Source organism: Anabas testudineus, chromosome 24, assembly GCF_900324465.2.
Source record: "Anabas testudineus chromosome 24, fAnaTes1.2, whole genome shotgun sequence".
In the NCBI taxonomy this organism is placed as follows: domain Eukaryota; kingdom Metazoa; phylum Chordata; class Actinopteri; order Anabantiformes; family Anabantidae; genus Anabas; species Anabas testudineus.
In genome coordinates, this window is record NC_046632.1 from 2,459,027 (window position 1) to 2,466,273 (window position 7,247).

Here is a 7,247-nt window from a genome sequence, read left to right on the forward strand (position 1 = left end):
GTTTCAACCTGTTGAGTTCTAGCCAGGACTCTCTCTAATCCCTAGCACTGAAACACATGTTGCGTTTGTTGCTTTATTCTGGTTTTCAGGTAGTTTCCAATCATTTCCAAATCTCCAAAGAAATTAATTTTATGTTCTTTAAAAAAAAAAAAGAAAAGAAAAGAAAAGAACTTCCTGTGAGTAGAGAGAAACAAAGACCAAGACAAATGAGGTTTATAATGTCTTGGAAAAAGAACTTCCTGGAAGGGGGGAGAGAAAAAGAAACTACAACACAAAAGGTCTTAAAATAACCACTTTTTGGTGAGATCATGTATTTTCAATTTGGTGTTTGGAGAAGGCAGTGGGCATAGAAATACAGCACCAGTTAGTATAAAGAGGCATACCTATTGAGTTACACTTAATCAATTGTTGTTGAAAGTGCAGTAAAATTCATGCTTTGGCAGTCTAGGACGCCTAATACCTGTTTGGCCGACTGTGAAACATATTTATTCATTAGGCTAAAATATAAATCTGCTGAGGTCAGCACTAATGGCGCTCTTTTTTTGTTTTTTCTTCTGGGGCTTTTTTTGTCCTGCTAGACTTCAATCGGTTAATGAGAGAGAACAACAACTATAAAACCAATGTCCAACTCCTCCATCCAATGGAAAAAGTCTGTTCTTTCCAACCACTCCGTGTTCCAGCTCCACAGCACAGTTCAGTATGCAGCCTCTTACCTGCTCGGAAACCACACACACACACACACACACACACACACACACAGGGTATTAGTCAGGAATGCGTTGGTTCTACCTAACGTAAAACTGTGTTACATGTAATCAAGTTAACAGAAAAGCTTGATTCAGTTCTTTGAGACTGGGGTCAAAGGTCAATTATGAGCTCCCCTTAACAGCTACTTTACAACACAGCTCCACTTAGTGCCCTTTTTCTGTGATGTGTTCACAGTGTGCATCCTTCTATCTTCTTCAGATTGGAAGGATGGAGGCTTAGTTCACACACCACATGACCAAATAGTGGAATTTCAGTCACATGGAACATGTGGGAGGATGTTGGGGGATATGGTGACCTCTGTCTCTTTTGATAGGTGGTCTCTGGTGTCAGGCATTCGTGTTCTCTGATCTTTCCTTTGGTCGTCTACTGACTTTTGTTTAGGGACCTTGACCTCTTCAAGTGGAGGGCGTGAGGGGTTTTGTGCTGGTGTTGACAGAAAAGTCTGTACTGTAACGTTTGTCCAGGGTCCTTCGGGGTGTTTTGCTGTCTACCTTCATGCAGCTCTAACAGTGGTCTGATCAAGGCTGTTTCCTTCTTCCTTCCTCAGATGGGGTCACATACTTCAATCACATGATGACCGTGTTGTTTTCTTGACGATTGAGCAAGCTCACTGCTGACGACATGAGCCTAGAGTGAACTTTGACTCTTTGACTCTCAACGTGAACTCACTTCACAATTACAGACATTGTAACAATAGATTACATTGTTCTTCTTCAGAGTTCTACTTTTCTAAAATGATACACGTTGCCAGTATGAATTACATTATCCTGAGCCACTTTGTTAGAGAAATCTGTCACCACTGAGGTACGGGCAACAGTTATTGCAGGGTTAAACAAGACCATGCTCCCAAGAAGAACAACTGCATTAAATGCCCCAAAGTGATGTTTATGTTCAAGAGACAGTGCTCTCTAGTGGCCAGTGGAGGATGTAAAAAAATATACATGGACTGTTAAAGGGGCAGCGTGAGGTTTTGGCAGGATGGCCAGAGCCAAGGGGAGTAAATGGCTGATTGTGTCTCTATGTCACTGTGCATGTTTGCTACAGTACCAGAGCGGCTGAATGAATGAATAAAAAAAAAGAACCTAATCTAACAGGTAATAATGATTATTATTCCCAAAACCATGTTAAGGTGATAACCCAATAGAGATGTGGAATAAGCTCGATGAAGCTTAGGTAAGAAACAGCTCTGTGAGGGGGAACATTCCACAGTTCCTCCTCAGTGTTGTGCTGGTCTAATCCACACTGTCTAATTCACATCTGTTGCTGCCAAAGGATGTCCAAGCAGTTATTTAATCCAAGGGATCACTTGTTTTTTTTCCATTTAGCATAACACAGAATGTTAAATTGGTGTGTTCACCAAAGATTAGAGTGCGTTCAAGCACCAAGATTGTTATAAAGAGTAATAAAAGCAGATTTACATATATACTGAACATAGTGTTAGTCTTTAACAGACTACGTAAGGTCCAGTGACAATGATAGTTTACAATATGAACAGTGTACTGAACTTGAGACACTATGAAAATTGTTATTAGTCTGTGCAGCGGCTTATAGATAAATAACAGTGTTCATGTTTTTCACAAGGAAGTAGCATGTCACCTAATGTAACAGTATGCATCACTGAAGTGTCTTTCACACAACAATGGAGCTCTGTGGCACAGACGAATCACTTGATTGCTGGTTTTACTCACTTACTGTCTGGGATTTGTTAACAATAACAAAAAGAGAAAAGCCCCAGTCTTATCTTTTAAGCATTAGGACTATGAACCACTACAGTTTATGTGACCTGCACTTTAAGCCAAGAGACAGGCATAAGCCTGCTGACTATGGGATAAGCAATCATATAGTGCAGACCAAAGACATTTTGGAACTGATCCAAATCCTTAATCCTAACTTCATTTTGCCCCAACCACCTGATACTCTGCAGCTCTTAAATATTATCACATACACACATTTGTTTTCGTTAGTTGTAGGATCTTTTGCATTGACTAACATTTATTTCCTGCACACCTAACATTAACTCTAACCACTACTTGCCAAACCCTTACTCTTATCCTGACCCCAGCCCTAACCTAAAAAAACTATACTTGAATCTAAAACCAGGTCATTGCTGTAAAGTTGTATGATTAACATGGTGGGGAGGATGAGATCCCACAATATGAGTGTGTAAACAGGTATCTGTACCCAAAACATGAGTACAACATGGTGCACAACACACAAGTGATTTGATAATACTTTGGTGGTCTCTAACAAATGTTAAGTACAGCAAATGACTAAAAACTATGGTTTGATATTTAGACATTGCAGGCAAAGCTCAATTAGGAATTTAAAAGAGAGATGTATTGTACAGGAATGGGATACTTCACATGACAATATGAGATATATGCACAAAAGTATTAATGTCCCAACGTGGTGCAGTGCTCCTAATATTGCACATGCTGTGCAGGGATGAAAGTAGCTAAGTATAACAAAATGTAATTGACAGTTGTTATTGTTACTTTTGCTCTGTAACAGTCAGACCTAAAGATACATAGATAAATAATCAAAATAAAAACAGATCAGTAAGAAATGTTTCATCGTGATTAGAAGCTGTTATACTGATGAGGAGGTGATTAGTGGACTAATGCAGGTTGAGGTCACTGGTGACTGACTCATGATCTAAGTTGGTGGCTGTGAATTTGGGGTGTTGGCTCCCTACCCATTCTCCTAACGGGCCACTTACGGTCCTGTTGGCTATCTATTAAAACTGAGATTCTATAAGTTGAGTCAGAGTTTATTTACTTTAATTTAAAGTCATTAAATCGTTAAATTAAATTGTTTCGTCTGGTATTTTGGCCTTTGCCCACCCTGAAGTCTAAATTTAATTTATGTACTATTTAACAACTTGTAAATAAACACCATAGCTACTGCAACTCAGCAATTTGTGTTAATGTCTTGGGAGTTATTCATTTAACCCCCCATATGGGCTGTCTTGCTATGCAGATTTCATTTTGAGATGAACAACACATTAAGTGCAGATGCGAGACAGGTGTGGGTTCATAAATGTGGACCCATACAGGACTATAGACAATAATATGAATATTGTTTATGTTCATTTAATAATAAACAGTCAAATAATGTGAGTAATTTGTAAAGTCAGTGAGAAATTATTTGAAGGACTTGTTGTGAAAGAGCACATATCGTCTGAAATGATGTAAAACTCCCACTGTACGGTATTAGGACTGTTTATCTTGTGCAGTATGAACTGAAACCTCCTTGTATGCGTCACCTGGGTGGTTGTAATGTGCTGTGATTCTGCTTCTCCATAATCTCCCCAGTGTGTGAGTTGAAGAATGTCCTAATTACAGCCATTTTAAAGGAGTGGGTGACGTCTTTTGATGTAATATTCCACTCCAATCCAATTAGCCCAACACCTGTCAACCTCAATCAGGGCTGATGGCTACTAGCTTGAAGGTTAGTCCCAGCTACTCACTGGTTGTTTCTAATTTACTCTGCCCTGCCTCGACTGACTAACTACACCAGTTTTACCCTCTGTGTCTGTTTAAGCTTTATTTAAGTTTTGGATTAGGCTTTCTGTGCTTCTGTTTTTTTCTGCAAAGCATTTAGTGAGGGCCCTTCAGGGCAGGTGTCTCGCCCCCCAGCTAATAAAGTTCTCTTTACGGGAAATCCTTCTAACTGTCAGATCCCTGAACAGTCAGAAACTTCTAAAGTTTATTTTCTGATCTCTTTCTGATTTCTACCTGATCAGAATGGGAATAGCTTTTACCAAAGTACACTGAAGAAGAAATGCTTTTATTTCTCATATGTCACATTTACATGTTACAGATGAAATTGGTCCTCTGCATTTAACCCAGCCCCCTGGGGGGAGCAGTGGGCAGCTACATACAGCGCCCGGGGAGCTAGTGTGGAGTGTCTTGCTCAAGGACACGCCTGGTGTCTGGGATGGGGTTTGAATCCTGAATCTTCTGTATCTCAAGCCAATGATCTACTCATTGAGCCACCAGGCCGCCTAGAGATTGGGCTCATCCGGGATTTGAACCTCTCGCACCCTAAGCGAGAATCATACCCCTAGACCAACGAGCCACATAGTAGAACTAGTTTTTAGTACACTAACTAGTGTTTTTTATGTTGTGGTGGACAGGGGTCCATATGGGGACCACTGCATCACTGCACACAAATGCTGCACACAGATGCTGCATATTGGAGTCACAGTGCCCATGCTGACCCCTGTCCACCAAAACATTGAAACCAGGCGTTATGAATGACAATAGTAAAACATTTTTATTAAAAAATTAAGAATTAGCCTAAATATTCCCCTCCAACTGATATAGTTTAATTTTGTGAAACCTAAAACCTTGACTTTATTTAATAATGAAAAAATGAACCCTTGACTTTATTTAATAAAGTCAAGGTTTGTTTGTAGTTTCAGTAGTTTAACTAGACAAATTGTCTAAAATTGGCCTAATTCAAAAACATCATATTGTATGTGTATTTTATTTTGTATTAAAAATCTATAGTTTTGCAAAGTAACTAAACACTATTTACGTTATTAAATAGTATATAATTATTTTTAAACACTACGTGCCTCTGAAATGTGGTGCAGCAAAAGAATAAGAAACATAAAATGGAAAGTATGAAGATCTTTAACATTTATCTAAATTGAGTAAATGTACTTTTCACAACTGAAAGACACAAATAACCCCCGTTAGATTAGTAAGTGTCATGGAGTACGTGCAAACTGACAGCAGACGAACTGCATCTAGCAGTTCTGTCAGGACTCAGGTTTTCCAGTGAGTCAAGGATTCCATCTGGTGGCCAAGTCATGACTTATCTGCTCACAAACACTGTGGAGATCATTTCACTCAGGCAAAGCACAAACTAATTTTATTTGTATTTAGAAGACACTTTCTTCCTGCTTGAACTTAACATTAAAAGCTTCAGTCAAAACGCCAGCAACTCTGATGTCCGTGCTTTTGAGGACTTCACTTCAACATAGTCATCATTGTGGAAAATCAACCATTGCTGAACAGTGTTGACCTCGCTGGACAGGACAGAAGAAAGGACAGTCAGTATTCTAATATAGAAAATATAGTTCACAGTTCTACGCACAGAAATCAGACATAATGTTTAGGCCCTTTAGGATTGCTCTCGTCAGGAAATAGAAGTGAATCATGAGGAAGTAGAGGGAGTTCCTCAACACCTCCCTATAACTGAATATTTGTTAATATACTCATGTCTTTCCACTGTGGGCAGAACAACAACTTGGGTCTAAGTATGGGGGATTATTATTATATTAGCAGTTGCGACAATGATAGGAATGATGTGGTTGTAATCATTACAAAGTATAAAGAAGTTTACACAGCTGAAAGGAATTCCTATTTTAAGATTTATCCCTGTACTTGTGACACTACCATTTCTTTCATAACCATTTTGATCATAGGCTTCATCATATGTGAAGTTTCTGCAACTTGTTCTGATCTGTAGCATCGTAGCTGAACCATCTGCTCTTTAAAGACATACAATACAGTGGTGTGAAAAAGAGTTTGCCCCCTTACTGACTTCTTATTTCTTTGCATGTTTGTCACACTTTAATGTTTCTGATCATCAAACGAATTTAATTATTAGTCAAAGATAACACAGGTAAACACATCATGAAGTTTTTAAATGAAGGTTTTTATTATTAAGGGTAAAAATAAATAAAAAATTACATTGCCCTGTGTGAAAAAGTGTTTGCCCCCTAAACCTAATAACTGGTTGGGCCACCCTTAGCAGCAACAACTGCAATCAAGCGTTTTCGATCACTTGCAATGAGTCTGATACAGCGCTGTGGAGGAAGTTTGGCCCACTCATCTTTGCATAATTGTTGTAATTGAGCCACATTGGAGGGTTTTCAAGCATGAACCGCCTCGCCACAGCATCTCAATTGGATTAAGACATTCTCCTTCAGGATATTTTGGTACACAGCAGAATACATGGTTCCATTTATCACAGCAAGTCTTCATGGTCCTGACGCAGCAAAACAGCCCCAGATCATCACACTACCACCGCCATATTTTACTGTTGATATGATGCTCTTTTTCTGAAACGCGTTGTGGGGTCTGTTGTGACCTCTTGGATGAGTTGTCGCTGCGCTCTTGGGGTAAATTTGGTCGGCCGGCCACTCCTGGGAAGGTTCTCCACTGTTCCGTGTTTTTGCCATTTGTAGATAATGGCTCACTGTGGTTCACTGCAGTCCCAAAGCTTTAGAAATGACTTTATAACCTTTTCCAGACTGATAAATCTCAATTATTCTCTTTCTCATTTGTTTTTGAATGTCTTTGGCATGATGTCCAGCTTTTGAGGATCTTTTGGTCTACTTCACTTTGTCAGGCAAGTTCTAATTAAGTGATTTCTTGATTACAAACAGGTATGGCAGCAATCAGGCCTGGGTGCAGCTAGAGAAACCAGAGTTAAGTTATATTTTAACGGGGGGGTCAAACACT